Source organism: Pinus tabuliformis, chromosome 5_2 (assembly GCF_031772625.1).
Source record: "Pinus tabuliformis cultivar Carrire ecotype Pingquan chromosome 5_2, CPIR1, whole genome shotgun sequence".
NCBI classification, from domain to species: Eukaryota; Viridiplantae; Streptophyta; class Pinopsida; order Pinales; family Pinaceae; genus Pinus; species Pinus tabuliformis.
The window spans coordinates 270,057,250-270,082,790 of record NC_142306.1 but is presented as its reverse complement, the minus strand read 5'-3'; the positions used below and the strand labels follow the sequence as shown (position 1 = coordinate 270,082,790).

At 34.0% G+C, this 25,541-nt stretch overlaps 1 long non-coding RNA gene across 5 annotated transcripts in view; it reads right to left on the bottom strand.

Moving 5' to 3' along the window:
* Nucleotides 1–673: 673 nt before the first annotated feature.
* LOC149158563 (uncharacterized) overlaps nt 674–25,541 on the bottom strand; it is a 58,570-nt gene continuing 33,702 nt past the window's right edge. The window contains exons 3-4 of one of the 5 annotated variants that reach the window (XR_016261697.1): nt 13,689–13,823; nt 13,144–13,370 (exon numbers count right to left, since the gene is read on the bottom strand). This is a non-coding gene — a long non-coding RNA (uncharacterized LOC149158563). Of the gene's footprint in view, nt 696–13,143; nt 13,371–13,688; nt 13,824–14,845; nt 15,135–25,541 lie in introns of those variants that run through there. The other 4 variants (XR_016261699.1, XR_016261703.1, XR_016261700.1 and 1 more) reach the window with 4 other exon arrangements.

The following is a 25,541-nucleotide window of genomic DNA, read 5'->3' as shown; positions in this document are numbered from 1 at the left end:
ATTGTGAAGTGTCTATTTATTTATTATATTAATTAAAAAACTATTTATATATTTAATTTATTTTAAGCTTTAAGATAGGTTATAGAGTATTTGTTTATATATATATATATATATAGAATTAGATTGTTTTTTAGGTTATATTGTGAAGTGTCTATTTATTTATTGTATTAATTAAAAAACTATTTATATATTTAATTTTATAAATATTACTTCTTTTCACTTTCAATTTTTTTTAATCTTTTATATATTTTTATGGTTTTATTTTTCTTATTTCTATTTTATATTTTTATGATTTTATTTTACTTATTTCTATTTTGATATTATTTTATTTTATTTTATTTTTAATAAATATCACAAACAAAAACTTAATAGGAATAAATAATATAACAAACTTTCAATAAACTTCGTAAATAATAATATAATAAGCTTTTAATAAACTCCATAAAAATAATATAAATATGGTTAATATATTTTATTTTTAGATCAACATATTAAAAAAAATCACACTTCATTCCATTTAAACCAAATTAATAAAATTATTATTTTCAATCATTTTGACAATATATTAAAAAAGTTACATTCATCTCATAAATAAATATAATAAAATTATTTTCGCATGTTGATATGTTAAAGACCCCATATCAACAATGCACAGTTTTTGGGGCAAATTAGCTTCCACCTTCCCGTGGTTGACCCTGTTAGTAGAGATGTATGTTTAATATCTCGAAGCAAAGAGAAGCTTGTTTTATTTTTAATACACATTATAATAAACATGAAGAAACAACTTTAATGAACAATATGTCCAACTATAAACATACATAAATAGACATTAAAAACAACTTTAATGAACAATATGTAGCAAACATAGATAAATTAATATTTAAAAACAACTTTAATCAACAATATATACCAATAATAAACCTACTTAAATAAATATTAATAAGCAATTTTAATGAACAAAAATGTCCTAAGCATAAACTTATATACATAAATAAATATTAAAAGACAATTTTAATGAAAAATATGTAAAACCAGATAAATAAAATAATAAATAATGATAAATAAAATAATAAATAATGAATATTAAAGAACAACTTTAATGAACAATACACAATAAACCTAATAAATAAATATAACTTTAATAAACAATAATGTACCAAACCTCATAAATAAATAACTATTAAATAACAACTTTAATGAACAATATGTACCAGCCATAAACCTATATAAATAAATATTAGAAAACAACTTTAATGAACAATATGTAAACCAATAAAATAAAATAATTTTCTCTATATTTAAAATTAAATATACATGTTATCTTTTCTACTTACATATATCGTTTCATTTATAAATAAAATTCAATAGAAATTCAATAGTCCATATGGTAATTTTTAGTATAAAGTTTTAATTAATGTATTATTAATTTTATTATTTTTAATCTATAATTAATGTATATTATTAAGGGTTTTGTTTCATTTATAAATAAATAAATTTTTTAGTATGAAGTTTTAATTAATGTATTATTAAAATTATTTTTTTTAAATCTATAATTGATGTATGTGTATTATTCAACATATATTGCAATTGAGGGTTTTGTTTTTATTAAAAAAACTTATAAATTTTGAAATTTCTACCGGTCAATTCTATTTATTCCATCTTATTTCTAAGAAATAATTTACTTGTAGTGGAGTTGGGTTTTCATATCGTTTATTTCCAACATAATGTTCAACTTCATAACATTTCTATTTATTCCATCTTATTTCTAACAAATTTACTTGTAGTGGAGTTGGGTTTTCATATCGTTTATTTCCAACATAATGTTCAACTTCATAACATTTCCAATTGAATATAATGATCAACCATGCTTATCAAATTTTCAGAGCCTCGTTTATTATTATTTGTGGCACCCATCCTCCATCTTTCTAAAAATCACTAAATTTGGAAGGATTAATATGAGTGATGTGATCTAAATTATTGATACAATCAAGCTACAATTTTCAGCATTTTTTCACTTCATTAAAAACCTCTTTAACATCATATGTTCCACTTTTTATTCTTCTTTTAAGAGATGATAATTCATACGATTAGAAGTTGTTTCTTCAAATGTACATGAAATTTATTCTAGTTTACAACTAACAAATCAAAAGAAACCTTCATTAGATTTCCTAATAAAAGTTGCTGCTTCAAATGTACAAGAAATTTATTCTAATTTACAACTAACCAATCAAAAAAAAACATTCTTTAAATTTCCTCGTAAAATATTCTTCAATCAAACAACATTTTGTAATATATAATCATCATATTTAATTATTTAATATTTAATTTTCTAATATTTGTTATTAATTAAAAATAAACATATCAAGATATTTGCAACATTTCCATTTCTAAAATTAAATTTCAACCTTTATATTAAAGGTTACAAATATAATCATAATTAACACAAACCTTCTATTTTATTTATTGATTAAAAATATATATAAATTTATATAGAATCATAATTAACATAACCTTATTTTATTTTATTAATTAAAATATACATATTATTTAATTTCAAGATATTTTAATATATTATCAAATATTATCATTTGTAAAATTAAATTTCTAACATATTTGTAACATTAATAATTCACAAATTAATACCCATAAAATTAAAACGAATGCTTACAAATATAATCATAATTAACACAAACCTTCTATTTTATTTATTGATTAAAATCTATTTTATTTATTGATTAAAAATATATATAAATTTATATAGAATCATAATTAACATAACCTTATTTTATTTTATTAATTAAAATATACATATTATTTAATTTCAAGATATTTTAATATATTATCAAATATTATCATTTGTAAAATTAAATTTCTAACATATTTGTAACATTAATAATTCACAAATTAATACCCATAAAATTAAAACGATTACTCATTCAATTTTAAATCGCTTCAAAAAAGTTTAAATTAAACAAATTCAAAGGTGTCAATGTTACTACAAGTACAAGTCTCAAAGGAATTATTCATGTCAATGTCTCAAAGACATTATTCTCAAAGTCATTATTGATTAGAACAATGAAACAGGCCCAGGCCATTGATCAAAACTAATATAAAATTTAGTTTTCCCTTCCCTCCTCTCCATAATCTAATATTTGAACTTTCCTTTACCGGCATTATAGATCAACCCATTCAAATTCAAGCTTCTGATCCATTTTATAATTAAAATGGAAACTACATACACCATTAAATATTATAATTAAAATACCAAAAAAAATTAACAAATTCTTAAAGGAAGAAACTAAACAGTAATTAAGTGAATTAAAAAAAGGTATATTAAAAAAAACAATACCCTACACTTCAAAAAAACCAATCAATCAATTGAATTACTTTAGGTTCCTAAAAATTTTGTTTCATAGTAGATATTACTTTAGGACTTAATTACTTAAGCATTGTTCCTATTCATTACAGCACCATTACATCAAAGCTTATCATGTCACTTGCAAGAGTGCTATGCAATTTGAGAAGATTTCCCGATCCTCTCGAACCAAGAAGAAAAACTCGTTGGCTGCATCAGTGTAGCGCGCGTGCGGCCCAGAACATCTAAGGGCATCACAGACCTGTTATTGCCTCAAACTTCCATGGCCTAAATGGACATAGTCGAGAAGCTAGCCGCGAAGGGGAACCTCCGCGTAGCTAGTTAGCAAGCTGAGGTCTCGTGCTTCCTAAGAGTTAGTGATCCAACAATAGATTTTTTGCTAGATTTCTTCTCATTTTAGTTCCTTGACTCAACACTCAACCCATATGCATGAAATCATGCTCGAGGCCCTTCGAATATAATGTGTTAAGGGCCCATTGGACTCATCCCTTACAATTGTATACAAAGCAAAGATTACAAGTCTTTAGAAAGTGACCCCATGGGGCTTATGGGGAAGCACTCAACGAGTGCAATTCCATTCAGTGAAAATTTCTACCTATAAGCCACCCACAAAGTTCAAGCAAGAAACCCTCTAGTGTGCCCCTTAGTGCGAACCTTACAACTGAAGCTCTTAGATATTTACTAAGCTACAAGGTGAATTTGGGTGCAACTCAAGGAATGGAGTGCACAAGTCATTCAACCTTAGGATATGTTACTCTTAAGATATGTTCCTCAAAGTACGTTGGAATTTTCTAATATATCTAAAAAAGGCGCCCCTTGCCCCCAATGCTAGTGGTTAAAGCTCTTAGCTATCTACTCATCTTAATTAGGCAAAGGCCACACTGATGGTGTCAACAATCTCAACTAGAGGCTAGGTAATTAGGCAAAGGCCACACTGATGGTGTCAACAATCTCAACTAGAGGCTAGGTAATTAGGCAAAGGCCACACTGATGGTGTCACCAATCTCAACAAAGATGATATCAACAATCTCAACAGGCTAGGTAATTGGTCAAAGGCCATAATGATGACATCATTATATTGACAATCTCAAAGCACCGAATTTCTAAGGCTCATACCATGGAGAGTCTAGAGACCTATGTAGTCTCAATATAGAGAATTCGATGGGATAAAACATATCCAATGGCCTTTATTGACCTATACTATTTATTATATGCTCATGTTCTTTGATGTAATTATATCCAATCATCATCATCGTCACTCAACAACGAAAGCATAACAGGAATTATATCAACATCATTTCATGATCAAAACAGAACAATTATCATAATTATAAACAAGCCACAATGTGTCATGCATGTGTTATTCACAATGATATGGCAGAGAAACAAACAACATCATGTCCGTAAATTCAAAAATAATCAGAAATCATCACATACTATTAGTTTCGTACCAAAGCAAAGATTAGTCTTTAGAAAGTGACCCCATGGGATTTCTAGGGTTTGAATGACCCTAACAAAAAAATGCATTTCAAGCACTCAAAAATGGGATTTCTAGGGTTTGAATGACCCTAAAAAAAATGCATTTCAAGCACTCAACAATGGGATTTCTAGGGTTTGAATGACCCTAACAAAAAAATGCATTTCAAGCACTCAACAAGTGCAATTCCATTCAGTGAAAATTGGGGACCAACCTACAAAAGCTTTCAACGTTCTGCTTCTTAAGGAAGCCAATGAGAATATTCTACCTAAAAATCCACCCTCAATCTTCAAGCAAGAAACCCTCTAGTGTGCCCCTTGGTGCAAATTCTCGTGGTGGCAGTTGAAGCTCTTAGATATTTATTAAGCTACAAGGTGAATTTGGGTCCAATTCAAGGCATGGAGAGCACATCATTTAGAAAGTTTATGGTCGAGTAGAATAGCCCTTGTACGTCTATAAATCTTCTTGGCACATCTTTTATGATCAAGTAGAGTGGCCCTTCACTCTAGGAATTCTTCCTCAGAGTAGGTTGGAATTTTCAAATATATCTGACAAAGGCGCCCCTTTCCCCCAAAGGTGAATTTGGGTGTTATTTGAGGAATCATCTTCCCAAACTAGAGGCTAGGTAATTAGTTAAAGGCCGTATTTATGGTGTCGCTTTATTGACAATCTCGAGAGGCTAGGTAATTAGTTAAAGGCCATATTTATGGTGTCGCTTTATTAACAATCTCAAAAGGCTAAGTAATCGGTCAAAGGCAATATTTACAAAGGACCAAATTTCCAAGGCTCGTATAACAAAATGTGAGCAACAATAACAAAATATTAACAGTAACAATAACATGTATCCAATCATCACCACTCAACAATGAAAATGTAACTAGCATATACCACATGTTATCAACCGATCGCCATCTTGTGGCATGCTATCAAAGCATGCCATCATGGGTATTATATCAACATTATTTCATGATCAAAACAGAACAATTATCACAAGCTAATAAAGAATATAACTTGTAATTGGTCAAAGGCTAAGTAACTGGTCAAAGGCCATATTGACAGCGACGCTATATTGACAATCTCAAAGGACCAAATTTCCAAGGAAAAGAATATAACTTGTAATTGGTCAAAGGATTGGTCAAAGGCCACATTGACAGTGATGCTATATTGACAATCTCAAAGGACCAAATTTCCTCAGGATAGAGAATTCAAAGGGATAAAACATAGTCAATGGCCTTTGTCAACCTAGTTAGCCTGTTGCACTTTACTAGTGTAGCTTCACAAGGACCAACAAAAAAAATCATGCATATGTTCACACCACTTATAGTTGAACACCCATTTTGTAAATTAATGCAACAACATGGTGATTCACTACCATTATTCATTTCTATTTATTCACCAATGGTCCCCCCTGTTAGTATGTTACTATTATATGCTCGTGATATTTGATGTAATCATAGGTACTCGACCTAATTACATAATTCACCAACTCAATTACTCACACCCACGACCACCCCACCCCAAGTTACTTCACTTGGCCCCCTCCTAGTTACTTGTCCATAAATGTAATTAGTTGTCACCCTACTAATTAGTCAACTTCCTATTTTCTCAAATATGTTTAAGGAGAAATTGTTGAGATTTTGTTGACAAGGGGATCTTCTTTTCATGGATATGGGATCCCATGAGATATTTCATTGAAAATGTGAGCAACAATAACAAAATATTAGTTATAACATGTATCCAATCATCACCACTACCACATGTTATCAACCCATCGCCATCTTGTGGTCGATATATAAATCGCACACACTACATGCTATCAAAACATTATATCAACATTATTTCATGATCAAAACAAAACAATTATCAATAAAAAATATAACTTGTACATAACAATATACCAACGAGAATGGGTCATGCATATTCACAATGATATGGCAATGAAACAAATCACGTCCATAATGAAACAAATCACGTCACAACTGGAGATGTAGAACCACATCACTATGGAGATAAGAAAAAAATTCCATATACCAGATTGAAGATCTCTAAGTTGCATTAATATGGTGGGCCACCCATGTGGAATCTTCAAAGAAAAAATGATGGCTACCAATCACCAATTAGGAAAATTTAAATCAATGATGAGAAGAAATTTCTACACAATACGTCATGAGCACAAGTAGAAAATAAAATGTTGGCGATGTATAATCACATCACTATGGAGATAAGAGAAAAATTACATATACCAAATTGATGATCTCTAAGTTACATTAATATGGTGGGCACCACTACCATATTCAAATCCATGGTGAGAAAAAATTTCTACACAAGAGGTCATGAGCACAAGTAGAAAATAAAATGGCAATTTCAAAAAAAGCAAGGTCAAAACATCCAAGAATACACAACCAATTTACGTCACATGGACATGGGGTATCTAGATATATTTGAGAATTGCAATTCCTAAGGACGCAGACCAATCACCAATTGGGAAAATTCAAATCCATGATGAGAAGAAATTTCTACACAATAGGTCATGAGCACAAGTAGAAAATAAAATGGCAATTTCAAAAAAAACAAGGTCAAAACATCCAAGAATACACAACCAATTTACTTCACATGGACATGGGGTATCTACATCAAGTCCCGTATATGTTATCTAGATATATTTGAGGATTGCAATTCCTAAGGAGGCAGATCAGTCATAATTCTTGACCAAAGGATTTTGATGATGCTTGCATGAAAACAAGCATAAGCAAAGCATCCAAATACCCAAAACATCATTGCAAATATTGTACATTGATGGACATTTGATGATTCTTCCATGAAAACAAGCGTAAGCAAAGCATCCAAATACCCAAAACATCATTGCAAATATTGTACATTGATGGACATTTGGAAGCTCCATCAGCGAGCAATGATCACTCAAGATTAAAGTGAAGAAATTGAATGCAATTTAGATGTGTAAAATTGGCATGTTTGGCCTTGAAATCAACCCCAAGTATGCAAGTATTAAAAAATGAGCATGTATTAAAAAGAAAATCAATCTAATCGGCTAGCAAAGAGCAAGAGAAATCTCTTCCAATTCACGGAAAAGTCTCATTGAAGAGTAAGATCAGAGGTTATCTACTCTTATTGATCCCATTTATTAGAAATATCTAATTTCCAAATCAAAGGTGCAGCAACTTGGCTTGGATACTCATGCCTATCTCGAGACATGTTTATCATATGACAGTGATAAATAAATATCTCTTCCAATTCACGGAAAAGTCTCATTGAAGAGTAAGATCAGAGGTTATCTACTCTTATTGATCCCATTTATTAGAAATATCTAATTTCCAAATCAAAGGTGCAGCAACTTGGCTTGGAGACTCATGCCTATTTTCGTTTGCAGATTACTGTGGTGTGATTTTTGAATGGAGTTCGGATTTTCCACAGTGTTCATGTTTTTTAGTCGACGTTTCGAGTCTGAAACTAGACTCATCATCAGGACAAAATGTGAGGAGAAAAGAAGGAGATGTAAGGTATAAATATGAAAAACCTAGGTTGTGAAGACCAATGGCCGACTCTTTACCTCATTGATGATTTAATTTATTATTATCTTTTAAGTTTTTTGATTTTATAATTAATTATTTAATAACTCCTTGTAATTATTTTTAATTTTTATATTAATATTACAATTTTATATTTGGTTTTATTTTATCATTATGCTTCATAATTAAATTTATGCTTTATTAATTATGGTGTATGCTTGTTGATATTTTTGATGCTATTTTTTAATTGATTAAAATGAGATTTTATTATCCTTGTTATGTAAGTTTATTAATTATGTCTTCTTATAAATTAATTTATTTGTTATTAAAAACTCTTTTTGTAATTCTTGGATTATTTAGTATTATTCTTATTAGTATTTTAATATTAAATGCTTTTTTTGTTTATATTTATTATTTTTTTGTTAATGTTATTCTAGTTCTATGTTATTGTTTTGCTCCTATCATTTATATTATTATTAAAGGTATTTACTATGGTATTAGCTAAAGTTCTTCTATATATACCTATTGTTATCTACTCTAATTTATATTTATTATGATATTTATTAATGCTCTACTATGTATACTTATTAATATATTTATTATTTATAGATGTTTTGTTTATTGATAGTTGCTAATCTATATTATTATATATGTTATTTACTAAGATATTTATTAATGTTCTTCTATACATGCTTATTATATCTATTATAGTTTATAATTGTTTTATATTTGATGAGGTTAATGTTAGCCTTATTATTTAATTAATATTAATGTTATTAATGTTTCTATTATTTGCATCCATTAATGCTTTTTATACCCTTTATTAGATGATTAATTTTAATTATATTATAGTAAATTTTTTAGGTTTCAACTTGTCTCAGATTCACAAGAGCATTAGGTTAATATTATTATTATGAAGGCCGGTTAGGAATTTCTAACATTGTTATTAAGATTATTAGCGGGGGTTAGCACGGGGTTCCAATTTTTGCTAATTTCCATGCCACCATCCCTATTAAGGTTCTTAGGATGTTTAATGATTTCAATGGCTTCCCTAACTTTACGCTTGAATTGGTGTTCTACATTGGCAATGACTTTGGTGTCTTCTAAGCAAATATGATGATTAGTTTTACCTACATGCTCAGCTAGGGCTGAGGACTTGGTTCTTTCGTTACGAATGTCTGCACTATGCTCTTTGAGTCTAATCCTAACCGATCTACCAGTTTCTCCTATGTATTGATCCCCACACGAACATTTGATGATATAAACTCCTTTTTGCTGAAATAGCTCTTGGTTATCCTTAACAGATCTCATTCTTTGCTTAATGGTAGACAAGGGTTTGAAAGCAGTTTTTATATTTTTCTTATTGAGGATTTTGGCTATTTTGTCAGTGACCCCTTGGATGTAAGGAAGGCAGGTATTGGAGGTTGGGTTGTCTTTTGTTTTGTTTTTATTGTTATCAGTTTTTGCTTTTTGAATGGCTTTGTATATGTTTTCATTGCTGTACCCTAGGTTGGCAAAGGTTCTTTTAAGGTAGGAAATTTCTTCATCGGCATGGTTTATATCAGAGATTCTATAAGCTCTAGTGAAGAGGGTTTGTAGAACCCCCATTTTTTGGGCGGGGTGGTGATGAGAGTCGGCATGAAGGTAGTTATCCGTATGGGCTTTTTTTCTAAACACCTTGTGACCAATGGAACCATCCTTCCTTCTAATGAGGAGAATGTCTAAGAAAGGAATGCAATTATTTTCTTCAACTTCCATGGTGAATTTGATGTCTTCAGACAAGCTATTGAGGTGATCCAGGAACTTGTTTAGCTCTTTCTCGCCATGAGGCCAATTGACACTGGTGTCATCCACAAACCTAACCCAGGATTTGGGTTTTAGTGGATATGAGTCTAGCGCCTTTTTCTCAAATTTTTCCATGAAAAGGTTAGCCACGATAGGTGAGAGCGGTGAGCCCATAGCAACACCTGAAGTTTGTTCAAATATTTCGCCCTGGAAGGAGAAGAAGGTTGAGCGGAGACAGATTTCGGCTAATTTAGCGGTCTGGGGATCTGCTACATCTTTAACTACCTGGATAGCCTCATCTAGGGGAATTTTGGTGAAGAGCTGGACTACGTCAAAACTCACGATTTTGTCTCCAGGTTCTAGCTTGGTGTTTTTTATGTGATTTACAAATTGATTGGAGTCTTTGATGTAAGAGCTAGTCTTACCTACTAGAGGGGATAGAATGCTAGCGACGTACTTGGCTAACTCATAAGTGGGAGACCCTATGGTGTTGACTATGGGTCTAAGGGGGACATCTTTTTTATGAATTTTGGGGGCTCCATAGATTCTGGGGGTGATTTCGCTGTTAGGAGTCAATCTCTTTTTTATTTTATCATCAAGGTTTGTTTCTTTAATGGCTTTCTTTACGAGGTTTGTGATTTTGGAGATGGGGTTTTTCTCTAGCTTTTTGTAGCTACCACTGTTGTATAGGTGGTCTTTCATTTTGTTTATATAATCTGCATAATCCATAACGACAGTGGCGCCACCTTTGTCGGCTTTTAAAATGACTATGTCTTTATTATTTCTAAGGTTTTTTAGGGCTTTAAGTTGATCAGGGCTTAGGTTTCTTCTTGGCGGCTTGGCTTTTCTAAGGATAACAGCGACCTCTTGCCTGATGAGCTCTTTGTCATCATCCTTGAGCGACTTAATTCCATTTTCAAGGTTGCAAATGATTTCTTCATTGGGGATTTTGTTAGGGGCTAAAGCAAAGTTAAGACCTTTGTTAAGGACCTCCATTTCTTCTATTTTCAGTTCATAAGAAGATATGTTAACTACTTTTTTATTATTCCCGATACTGCTCATAGGGTTATTATCTAAGTTTTCATTGTCTATGATGTTTTCGTGACTAGAGCTGGAACACCTATTCTCTATGTTTATATTATTAATTACATTATTAATAAAATGCTTATTAGCACAAGGCAAACTTGAAATGGTATTCGGAGCGTACCTGGGTATATGGGCGCTTTCCAACTTACCTGCTCCCTCATCTGATGCGACTCTATCATCGTTGATTGGTTGCTGATCCATCAGCTCGCCCGGGTGATCATCTGTCGAATTTTCTTGATGGCTGGTAACCGAGCTGGCCGACTTTATGTTACTGCTATCCCTATTTGTTTCGCTGCTCACCTCAGTTACAACCGAATGTGATGTTCCCACTTCCGAAGTGATTATTTCATCCTTATTACAGCGCTTGGTGTTATCGAACTGTGATTCGGTTATGCCTGCGGCGCTGTTACTGTTTATTAATTGTTGATTCCTCCAGCTGCCGGTGATTTCATTTGACGTATCGTCCTCATTTAAAGCAGAAAGCGTAGGTGTTGTTGAGTTATGGATTCTGCTGCGCGTACGTGATGAACGCTGTCCTGTCCACGTCCTTACCTGAGCCCTCAGCGTGTGCGTGTTCCAGTTTGATTCCGTGGTGGCTGTGGTAGAAACGTTTGGACAGCGTGCTTCCAGGTTCCTTTCACGTCTTACCATGTTATTTAGTTTTCTCATGTGCTTAGATTCTGCGTTATTTAGTTTTCTCATGTGCTAACCCCCGCTAATAATCTTAATAACAATGTTAGAAATTCCTAACCGGCCTTCATAATAATAATATTAACCTAATGCTCTTGTGAATCCGAGACAAGTTGAAACCTAAAAAATTTACTATAATATAATTAAAATTAATCATCTAATAAAGGGTATAAAAAGCATTAATGGATGCAAATAATAGAAACATTAATAACATTAATATTAATTAAATAATAAGGCTAACATTAACCTCATCAAATATAAAACAATTATAAACTATAATAGATATAATAAGCATGTATAGAAGAACATTAATAAATATCTTAGTAAATAACATATATAATAATATAGATTAGCAACTATCAATAAACAAAACATCTATAAATAATAAATATATTAATAAGTATACATAGTAGAGCATTAATAAATATCATAATAAATATAAATTAGAGTAGATAACAATAGGTATATATAGAAGAACTTTAGCTAATACCATAGTAAATACCTTTAATAATAATATAAATGATAGGAGCAAAACAATAACATAGAACTAGAATAACATTAACAAAAAAATAATAAATATAAACAAAAAAAGCATTTAATATTAAAATACTAATAAGAATAATACTAAATAATCTAAGAATTACAAAAAGAGTTTTTAATAACAAATAAATTAATTTATAAGAAGACATAATTAATAAACTTACATAACAAGGATAATAAAATCTCATTTTAATCAATTAAAAAATAGCATCAAAAATATCAACAAGCATACACCATAATTAATAAAGCATAAATTTAATTATGAAGCATAATGATAAAATAAAACCAAATATAAAATTGTAATATTAATATAAAAATTAAAAATAATTACAAGGAGTTATTAAATAATTAATTATAAAATCAAAAAACTTAAAAGATAATAATAAATTAAATCATCAATGACGTAAAGAGTCGGCCATTGGTCTTCACAACCTAGGTTTTTCATATTTATACCTTACATCTCCTTCTTTTCTCCTCACATTTTGTCCTGATGATGAGTCTAGTTTCAGACTCGAAACGTCGACTAAAAAACATGAACACTGTGGAAAATCCGAACTCCATTCAAGACTCATGCCTATCTCGAGACATGTTTATCATATGACAGTGATAAATAAATATAAGTTCAGATTTGCTACTATTTCCAAGTATATCAATAAAATCAAATGTGATGTGCCATTAGTCGTAATTCTGTTTTATGATGCTTCCAAGAAAACAAGCTATATAGAACTAGGGGGTGCCATTGGATCAAGATAAGCAATTTCGAAAACAAATTACAATCACATATTTTTGGAAGGCCAGAAAAAACATGTGTACGTCATTGTGAGCCTTGTAGCATTGTATTGATGGATATAAAAAGATGGCATGTTGGAAGCTCCACCCTCTTACCCATCTAAAAAATAAAAACAAAGAAGAAGTTTAAAGCAATTTAGAGGTGCAAAACTTACATTTATGGACCTAAAACCAACGCCATTATGCAAAATAAATAAATAAGCAATTGCAAGCATGAAAAATCAGCTATGGCTAAAGAAAAATCAGTCTTGTATGAGCAAGAAAAACCATGAACAAGCCAAAAAAAAACAGTGAAAAATAAATCAGCTAGTAATGACCAATATAAATCTGCCAATGAAGAACAAAAATCAACCTTGATAAAATCAAAAACTAAGGGAAAAAGAAAAAAGAATTGAGGAAAGACAAATACTCATCTTACCAAAGGCTTGAATAATCAACTCTTCTTACTGAAGGTGTCGACTCTTGTTGATCACAATTTTGCAAAAAAAATGATTTCCAAATCATTGGTGCAACAACTTGGCTTGGAGACTCATGCCTACCCTCGAGCACACACCTTGGATTGGTTGATCAAAGACACCAATATGCAAGTGACAAAAATGTGAGTTCAGATTTGTGCCATTAGTCATAATTCTTCTCCAAGGAATTTAGATGATACTTCCATTAAAAAGTATATGGAGATGACAAATAAGCAAAACATATGAAGCAATTTTGAGAGGCAAGAAAATGCATTTGCAACATCTCATGCATGTAGAGACCCAAAACATCATTACAAGCACTGCATCATCAACGAACTCAGAAAGGGGAAAATAAAAACAAAGATGTGAAGCCAGGAATGACCGCTCAAGTTGGAGGTGAAGCAATTGAATGCAATTTAGAGGTGTAAAATTGGCATGCCCAGCCCGAAAATCAAAGCTAAATATGCAAATTAATGGTTGCAAGTATTAAAAATCAGTCATGTATGTGCAAGAGGATCTATCCACAAGCAAAATAAAATCAGTCTTGAAAGAGAAAAACAAATCATCTAGCAATGAGCAAGAGAAATCTGCCCAATGGTGAACAAAAATCAGCCTTACAGATGGAAAAAGAAGGGAAAGAAAAAAATTGAAGAGGAAAGAGAAACACTTTTCCTACCAAAGATTCAGATCACAAATAATATGTCGACTCTTTGATCCCATTTCTAAGATAATTTGATTTCCAAATCATTGGTGCAAGGCTTGGAGTCTCATGCCCATTCTCAAACATATCCATTGGATTCGAAAATCAAAGACACCAATATGCAAGTGACAAAGAAATACATGTTTATATTTAATACGACTAAAGTATACTGATGAAATTGAATGTCAGGTTGTGTCATTAGGTGCCAATCAAGCCAGAAGGTTAGTAAATATGAGTAAAAAGTTCTTTTAATGGTGTTAAGATCCAAACAAGGAGGAAGCATCAAAGGAAAATTGTTGAAAGGACATGAGCATAGATCAAGATGATGCAAGATATGTTAGTGGCAATGGATAGATTCAATAAGTGTTTGCTCTTACTCATTGTAAGAAGAGCATCAAAGCCCAAAAGACAACTGAAAAATTCCTTGAGAAGGTGTGGATACAAATCCACTCATTCCATACCCAAGTAAATGGATATACAAAAATTGTAAACACAATACTCGTTCATTTATTGGATACAAATCCACTCATTCCATACCCAAGTAAATGGATATACAAAAATTGTAAACACAATACTTGTTCATTTATTGAGGGGATATAATCACAAGCATCCCAAAACATGGGATGAAAGCTTACATTCAACACGTGAACACAATAAGGCAGTTCAATCATCTACTCACATGAGACCATTTGAAGTTTGTTGTCAATTCCTTCCACAATCACCAATTGACATGGCAAGACAAGCAAATTAAAGTTACAAATATACGAAATTATCTCTCAAAATGAAAATGATATATTGGGCAACACTTTCAATGAAAAGAAATTCAAAAGTATAAATTTAACGTAGAAATCACAAAGAAGAAATTCATAAACTGAAGAAATACAAGTAAATTTAGTATATTCATAAATTGGAAAAATACAATATTAATTACTATGCTCATTATTGATATTCTTGCATAATGAAGATAGAGATTATCATGAATTGGGTGATCACTAAGACCATAATTAGAGAGAGAAGAGTTATAACTTGAGAGATTGTGATCCTTAGGGTGGTTGAGTAATTACGCAATTTTATAGCATTAGCTCTTCTCATTGTTCTGTTTAAATATAAACTTCTTGATCTAATATGGCATCCACTTTGTGATCCTTAGGATGGTTGAGTGATTATGCAATTTTATAGCATTAGCTCTTCTCATTGTTCTGTTTAAATATAAACTTCTTGATCTAATATGGCCTCCACTAAAATATACATCGCTCACTCTAACCAAAGATTTATTCCTAGATTTCTTCCTATTTTAGTTCAATGACCCAATACTCAACGGTCAACCCATATGCATGAAATTGCATGAAATCATGTTCGAGGCCCACGAACTATTGATTTTTCAATTGAAAAAATTGCCCACCTACCTTGCCTAGTATAGGTGGATTTTCCATGCCTTCTGATGAAGTTATGGCTTGCCTTAGAGTAGATAGCATCCCTCTAATGGAATTTATCTACCATTAGTCGTAGTGATTTTCCCACCCTCTGCCTCAATATGAGGCAATCTTAGCAAAACGAAACAGTTCACCAAACAATAGACCCCCCAAGCAGTCAAAATTGAACCGGAACCAATAAAAAAACCAAACCAAATATCCAATTGGCCAAAGAACATATAAAATATTTAAAATTTAAAGAAAAATGTATATATTCATGTGCATCCATATGAATCCAAACCATTTATACACAAATATGCCAAAGTTTTCAACTATATAAGGGTGCATATAACCAAAATAATATAGAGTGTCATCCATCTCTAAACCAAAAATGATGGCCTCTAGCATCCAAAAAAAGACATGCCACAACAAATACCGACATATCATCAAAATCGAACAAAGCTTAAATGAACCTAAAACATTGAAAATGGGCAATGTGGACATTCACTAATCAATAATAGTGGGATATTAAAACTAAAATTGTAACCACTATCTAACATTGTCTTCTTTCACACATGTCATCGTTTATCCCAACATCTATTTTCGCTCTCAAATCATGGATCATTGTAGATGTGACCATTTATGACCTAGGTCAACCAAGAGGTGGCTTTGCCTTCCCAAACCTCTTCCACCCCAAAGCTCCTAGGCAATGAAAATAGATGTAGCTCATACAAGTATTTCCATGAGCGTATCTACTTATGCAAATCTTCATTAAATGTATCCTATGCTCTTTCTAAATGTTCACTTTATTAATTAACAAAGTGAACATTTTTTAATTCAAGTGACTTTTAATTAATAAAGTGATTAAAGTGGGTCACTTAATGATTTAATTAAAAGAGAGTCATTGATTTCACGATTAGATCTTAACCATTGAAGATTAGGTTTTTGGCTTATGCCAAAGTCATAAGAGAAAAGTTATAAAAGAAAGAGGGGGCAAACGACAAAGACACACAAAGAGCATTCATTTCACAAGTCACATGAGTGAAGAAAAAAATCAGAGGTCTGATTTTTAGCCATTAGCAAGGAGTTTTAGCAGTAGTTCAGCAAAAAGAAGACATCCAATCAATAGCAAGGAGAATTGCAGTCGTACAACCCAGCAAAGGAGGACGTACAGTCATTTGTACGGATTCGTACAGTAATACGGATTGCAGAGTAGGCCGAACAAAGTGCAGCGCAGACCACACATTTCGTGTAGATATGCCTTGATTTTTGTGCAAACTAAAATTTTTCCAGGTTTATTATTTGTTTGTTAATTTCTCAGAGCTATTTTCCATGTAAGGGAGCTCTTGTAAAAGTTCTAAAGATATTTTGAATGATGAACAGGGCCAAAAGAGCAGAAATAATTGTGCACTATGTGTTTGATTTTCTTGTTTTCAATGATGAACTAATCTAGAAGAGCAAAAATAATTGTGCATTGTGTGTGATTGCGTTTCTCATTTTCTGCTAAATACGAGAGTTAATAATTCCAACTAGATCTTATCTATTTTCTTAGATAGTTGATTTTAGGATAATTTAACTTGGTGTCAGAGATTTTGTTCTGAGAGAAAAGTAGATCTATTATTTTCCAAGTTACTTCAACAAGTTTGAAAGACAAAGCTCAAGACAGCCATGTTTGTAAGCAATGTGAAAGTTGAGGATCGACTTGATGGGGTTTCAAATTTCTTACCATGGAAGGCAAGAATCTCAAAGATCTTGAAGAGCAATACTTGTGGGAAGTCGTGTATGACCCTCCTGCTCAAACATAGACCTTAGGGAGAATGCAGACACCAACAGTAGTAGACCCTATAGTGTAGGTAGCATGGGATAACGACATAAAGGAAAAGAGGTTGATCCTTTATGTTATTAAGCATCATCTAATTCCACATGTTGCAAAAAGACCAAATATAAGGAGATATTTGATGTCGTAGTATTACTTTTTCAAAGTGATAACATGAGTCAAAAAATGGTTCTCAAAACTAAGCTCAAAGTCCAAAATGAATCCCTCCAACAATGTGACCAACTGCCTTATGAGAATCACACAAATCCATGACCAGCATCCCTCCAACAATGTGACCAACTGCCTTATGAGAATCACACAAATCCATGACCAGCTTGCAGTTATTGGAGAGGATGTACTAGATACAGAGCTAGTGAATGTTGCTCTGAATGGGTTCACCAAGGCTCAGGAACCATTCATCATGTGCATTTGTGCCCAAAAGTATCTTCCCAAGTGGGAGAGACTTTGGGATGACTACATCCAAGAGGATACTCGTAAAGAGTCCAGGAACAACAAGCGGAGACGAGCAACAAATGAAAACCTGGTCCTGGTCAGTGAGATGAAGAAGACCAAAGGGAAAATTTCATCAAAAAGGGTGACAATTGTTGAAGAATGTGACTAATGCCAGTATTCATAATTGTATTTCATTCATGATGCATTGTATTTGTCAAAAGAAAGAAAAATATTTTTTATTATAAATAAAATTGACTTATTAAAGCATGGGTTTCATGCTTGGGTCAATTATTTATAGGTCAAAGCCTCAATTGCAGGCTTCTAGGGTTTATGTCAAATGTCCTTGTCCATGCCACATTGTAAAACACCCTTCTTGGGATTTATTTGTTAAGAAACAAATTTATTTTATGTAAAATTAGGTCTCCTAGGCCTCCTCCACCAAGTCGTCCTCAAAGAAGGACAAGTCAGCCTAACTGAGGAGCAGAAACTCTTATATAAAGGCAGCAACCCGAAGTCACTCATCAAGTTTGATCTGCAACTTCTGGGGCCAAAAAAAGTGTGAAATTCAAGGAAGAAGAGGAAAGGGCTAGCGATGGAGAAGGAGGTCTCTATCAAGCACAAGAGGTTACAATTCTCACTCTCTCTCACGTGTGAAGTTGCTAGGCTGCTGGAGGGGTCGAAATTGTAGTACTAAAGTTGGGCCGAAATTCTGTGTCGCTGGGGACCGAAATCTCTGGGTTGTTGTTGGGCTAAAGTTGTTGGACAAGAAGAGACTACTAAAGATTGTTGAATTTAATTGGAAGGTTGACTTGGTGGAGGAGAAAGGTTTGTTGGTCTTAGGTCTTGGTCTATCTCATTTTGAATGCACTGAAGGAAGAGTTTTTTACTGGGTTTTCCCCTATAGAGGGGTTTTAGCCCTGGCAAAGTGCCTACATCTAGTGTACTTTATCTTCGTGCTTTGCTTTTGGTAATTGCTTGATGAAACTAAGATAAAAGAAGAACATAAGAAATATGATAAGAACTCAAAGATATCACAAGTAATTATCAACAAGAGAAAAGCTTTTTGCCTTTCCAATTTTCTAACAACAATGAGGGAGAGGAACAACATTCCAGGTAAAAGAAAAATATGAGCAAGATCAAATGTTATATTTGTTATAAGAATGGCCATTTTGCTTCTCAATGTCCACATATGAAGAAGGGCAAAGAGAAGTCACAGAAAGTTGCAGCAACAATAGAGAAACGGTTGAGCGAACTTGCTTCCATGTTCGAGAGTGACTTTTTCATGCATGTCTTACCTTTCTACTAGCGTTATTGCTAGAAGCGTTTGGTACTTGGACAATGGTGCCTACTGCCTCAAAGGCTAGAGAGATATTTAGTAGATTTGCATAAGACCACTCAAAGACATATTGAGCTTGGCAATGATGCCAAGTATGCAGTGAGGGGGCAAGGGATAGTTTAGTCCCACTTGAGTCAGGAGGGTCCTTTCATGCACAGGAGGTACTCTATCTACTTGACCTAAAGAATAACCTTTTGTCCATCTCAATCATGGAGTACAAAGGTTATGAGGTCAACTTCCAGAGGAGGCAAGTGTTCATTTTCCTAAAGGGAGCCAATCCAAATTCCAAAGACTGCAACAAGGGTTAGAATCTAAGAGAGAAACCAATGACATCATCTACGAGCTTTGTCATAGGACGATGGGGCATCTCCATCACAGGGCTCTACCATTACTGAGATGGATAGGACATCTCAAGATATTTGGTTGTCCAGTCTACATCCACATAACTATGGAAAAGAGGGAAAATTTGCAGCCGTCCAGTGAGAGGAACATCCCCGCAAGATACAACAAGAATTCCAAGGCTTATATCACGAGAAAACAGTGTTGAGTTGAGATGTCAAGTTTGAGGAGAACTTGGCATCTAAGAAATCTCAAGATCTACCAACAATTGCAGAGGGGCCTCAAGAGGAGGAACCAAAGGAGAAGCCAAGAGCAGAGACTTCTAGTAGCATAGATAGCCAACCTTCAATATAGGAGGAGCAGTCAACTCCTTCAACATCAATCAAGAAGTCGAGTGCAGAGACTTCCAGTAGCAGAGATAGCCAACCTTCAATGTAGGAGGAGCAGTCAACTCCTTCAACATCAATCAAGAGGCTCAAGTGGGCAAAGTAGACCTTACGGGATGCTTGAAAGAATGCCACCCCTTGCAAGACCAATTTCAAGGAGAGCAGACCTCTGCAGAAGTTTCTGATGTACATGGCTTTGATTACCAACATCATAAACTTAGAGCCTTCTAGCTTTAAGGAAGCATCCAACGAACAGGTGTGGAGAGATGGCATGGTGGAGGAGCACAACTCCATCATGAAGAATGATGTCTGGAAGACTGTATCAAGACCAAATGGGAAGTCAATTGTGACTTAAAGTATGCAACAGATGGCAATGTGGAAAAATACAAAGCTAGGTTTGTTGTTCGTGGATTCTCTTAAAAAGAGGGAGTAGATTACGACGAGACTTTTGCTCACATAGTCAAATACTCCTCTATTCGAGTAGTTCTTTTGACAACTTTTGAGATGGGATGGAACATCCACCAGATGGATGTGAAGTAGTCTACATTGAGCAACCACAAGGGTTTGAGGTCCATATAGAAATAACTCAAAATTTGCAGCTACTAATGAATTTAAACTGAAAACAATAAACACAAATTTCTTCTACTCAATATGCGGAAGGGAAAACATACAATAGAAACACATGCAATCAACCATAATGAACACAGTTTTTACTGGGGAACCCAACAAGAAAAACCCTTCCTCTATTTGTATTATATCAGAGGAGAAAAATTGATCTATTATTATGACAACTTCAATCTTGAAGCACAACCTGCACTGCAATACTGATCTCCTCCCCCTGAGACTGCTTTGCAAAATACTTAGCCAATTATTGGCCTCCTTCTCCTCCTATTTCCTTGCACAATTCCTAAGGAAATTAGTTCCTAGAGAATAGGAGAAGCCCCTATTTGCTTGCGCAATTCCCAAGAGAATAGTCTCACCTGCTACATGAAAACACTATACACTCACTAGTATACAATAATGATTACATTGATGTATTTTTCCTCCACTCAACTAGGAAATTCGAATTCCATGCATGACTAGGCCAATTTTTAGTAAATTGACTAGTTAACTGAGAGATCAGTGAATTAACAACAGTTACAACAACTCAACTAAACTCCTACTGACTCTATTTATGACTGAAGCTTAGATAACTAAGTTTAACTAACAATAACTCCACTAGATTGCTAGATCTTAACAATCAACCCATGCACAACTCTACTTCTTGCCCACAAACTCGAATTGATTGACTTAACTAAGTGACAATGCCATGTCACTCCTGCTAATTGTAACTCAAGTCATCCTGTTGATGTGGAAATTCGTATTTCTCCATTTCTCCAATCCTACTCCTCGTGAGGAATGTACTGTAACACAAACAACACTCCCTCTCACTATTGTTGTTGCTATTGCAACAACTGCAATTGAAAAGCATGTGGAATATTGAATCAATTGTGTCTCTGAGTTGCAATTGTCTCTGGAGTCTCTGGCTGCTACTAGCCGCTACAACTATCACCCAAGATCTGACTACAACAACTAACACTTATCTTTCTGCCACTGAATACTGTAGGCCCATGTAGCAAGGGTAATGATCCATGAGAATAGTATACTGCAAGTGTTGTTGCTCTCCTATGGACCCTACCCAAATCTTTGCAACTCAAGGACTAAGGCTCTACATCGCCCAACCTCAAGCTTGGAGGTATAGCTGCATGCAACACGAAATCTACCTCTAGCTTGTAGATATTTTTAACTTGAACACCAATTTGTTTTACTTGTCCAGTAGCAACATGCTTCAGATAAGCTTTCCCCCTACTAAACACCACATCATATCCTTTGTCCTCAAGTACATCTATAAAAACTATATTTTTCTTCATGTCAGGCACATACATTACATTCTTGATGTGAAGATGAGAGCCTGACTCCCTCTTAAAGGTGATAGTGTCAATCCCTTTGGTACTATATCTCCCATCATCTCCAAGCTCTATGTGTAATTGTAGGTCTTTCTCCTCTAGGTGTTGAAGAACTCCTTATTTCCTGTCATATGATATGAAGCAACAAAGTCTAGGTACTTCCTCTTATTGTGCATCCCATGCAAGCACTGAGGGTGAAATCCAACTCGAGTTGTGATGTAAGAGCATCTACTCCTATTGTTGTTGCAAGTTCCTTACTGGATTTCTTATGTGGACACTTGATTGCATATTGTCCATACTCATGGTAGTGAGACCATTTAATTTGACTGAGGTCTTTCTTCTTGCCATGGTTCTAGTTGGATTCTGCCTCGCCTTGGGCCTTCTTGCCTTTGGCATTCTTTCCTTTGCCTGTAGGAATTTACAGGGTAAGTTCCTTAGATAGAACACCAAAGGACACTGCTCACAAATAGATTACAGATCAGTACACCAGTGTTCTTAACGTGGTTAAAACCCTCAAAGAGGGAAACAGTCCACAACCTGAGCCAACGCGGCCACTTCAAGGAATTTATTAATGTAAAAGAAAGAAAATTTACATAAACTTCCCTCATGAACGGTCACCTTACAAACGACCCTCCATGCTCTTTAAATAGAGATCATAGACCAATCGGGTGTTAAGCCACAGATCAAGTGTCGGTAATACCGAGTAGAGAATGAACCGTCAGATTGTAAGTTACAAAAAGTACATACTAAAGAAACACACTTTACCTAACTATATGCTAGACCAAGTTATACTTAATTATTTCCTATGTGTCGGAATATCCTAACATCCCCCCTTAAGAACAACTTGGGATAGGATTAAAGGATGTACAAAGATGACAAAATAGGAGAAGGAAGGAGGCATTAGAGCCTATCCCCCCTTAGTGACAACTTCCTAAATTCCAACCATAAATCGAAGTTTAGTAAACTTTGTCTCTGTGAGAGCCTTTGTAAAGATGTTTGCAACTTGATCATCGATTGAACAATATTGCACTTCAAGAACACGGTCATGAATGAGCTTTCTAATGAAGTGCATGTGTAGTTCAATGTGTTTGTTGTGTTGAAGTTGGACTGGATCTTTGCATAGTTGAATGGCACTTTGATTATCACACCAAAGTGTAGTGGGATGTTGCTGTTGAAAACCAAACTCTGACAAGATCTGACGAAGCCACAGGGCTTCCTCACTAGCCTCAACGACACCATGATACTTTGCTTCTGCTGAAGAAAGAGAAATGGCACTATGTTTCTTGCAAGCCCATGGAATAGATCCAGAACCAAGAGTAAAGACATAACCTGCAGTAGACTTCTGATCATCAGGGTCAACAGCCCAACCAGAATCAGTGATACCAACCAACAGAGGAGATTCTTCTGCATTGTAATGAATCCCAAACTGAACTGTACCTCGAACATAACGAAGTATTCTTTTAGTTGCTTTCCAATGACTTTCATGTGGGTTTTGCATAAACCGAGCAACAAGGCCAACAACAAAGGAAAGGTCAGGACGGGTATGGGTCAGATACAAAAGTTTTCCAACAAGCTCATGGTATAAGGTAGCATCTTCTTCAGGGGAAGTACAAGTGACTGAAAGTTTGGCTCCAGACTGAAAGGGAGAAGGGGTTGGCTTACAGTCTTCCATGTGAAAGTGGCGTAGAAGATCACAGGCATACTTGGACTGGGAAAGGGAAATACCTTCTTTGGATTGCAAGACTTGAAGACCCGGAAAATAATGCAAGTGTCCTAAGTTTGTCATTTCAAATTGCTTATTAAGGTTGGACTTCACATGGTTTATAAGGTTGGGATCACTACCAGTAAGGATAAGATCATCAACATAAAGAACAAGAATGATAAGAGACTTACCCACTTTCTTGGTGTAGACAGTATTGTCAGAATGACACCTAGAAAAGCCAGTATCTAAAAGAAATCTATCCATTTTGGCATACCAAGTCTGAGGGGCTTGCTTGAGACCATAAAGGGATTTCTTAAACCGACATACAAGGTTGGAGTTTGTTTGTATAAAGCCAGGAGGTTGTTCCATATAGATTTCTTCATGCAAGTCCCCATGCAAGAAGGCGGATTTAACATCCATCTGATGGACTTCCTAGTTGAAAGAGGCAGCAAGGGAAAGAACAAAGCAGATAGAGTTCAATTTGGCAACAGGGGAGAAGGTTTCAGTATAGTCAATGCCTTCAACTTGTGAAAAACCCTTAGGAACAAGACGAGTTTTATGTTTATCAACTTTTCCATCTGGTCCAAACTTGGTTTTGTAAACCCATTTGCATCTAACAAGTTTTTGTCCCTTTGGAAGAGGAACAAGATCCCATGTATCATTTTCCAATAATGAACGATATTCTTCATTCATAGTTGCATCCCAATCTGGATGGACTGAAGCTTCTACAAAGGTGTCAGGATCATAATTCGCTAAAGCTTGAGCCAGTAAAGAAGAGGCTCTATCAAGCTGAGAATGTGTACGACGTTGATCTATAGGATCACCTGCAAGAGCACTTGTTGCATTCCCGAGTAGCGCGGACCCATTTTGGAAGTTGAGGAGCTGAAGGAGGATCACGAGAAGGTGGGGGCAGATTGTCATCCTCGCTATCATCATCTGAAGAAGGAATATTTTCAGAAGTAGAAGGGATAGAGAGAGGTGGCACATCCGCCAAACTAGGCTCGTAGGCCGATATATTTCAGCGAACTTTACATCTCTTCTAATGATAACGTTTTTGGATTTAGGTTGAAGAAGTCTATATCCTTCGACATCTTCAAAATATCCAACAAAAATACATTTCTCACTCTTAGGTTCTAAGGCTTTATGTTTCTCATCTGGAATATGGGCCCATGCTTGACTTCCAAAAATGCGAAAGTGACTTACATCTGGTTTAATTGAGCTCCATGCTTCTTCTGAAGTGATATTCTTTAAAACCTTAGTAAGAGTGTGATTTACTATGTAATTTGCACAGTTAATTGCTTCTGCCCAAAAATTAAGACTAAATCCTTTGGATTGAAGCAATGTGGAAAAATTCTAAGTCGGGATTAATTCGGCAAGGGTCCAAAAGTTGAAAAACTCGTTAAAGTCGAGAGTTTTTTGAAAAAGTCGGCAAAATTAAAATAACACAAAATTATTCATTTTTTTTTTAACATCTAGAGTCGAAGTGATAGTTTAGAGGTGTTTTCAGTGTTTTACTACAATGTCATTCTTTACATGTGAATTCGATCACTAAAAGCATGTTACACTCTTGCAGTCTGCATTCTAAGTGCATTTTATCACCAATGTTTTTCAACATTATCCACAAAAAATATGATCATAACAGTGTTGATTCTTGGGAATGTTCTTCAGCTATTTACACTTCCTTGCTTGCTAGTCTGGATACTCCTTGTCCTCTTGCTCTTATGTC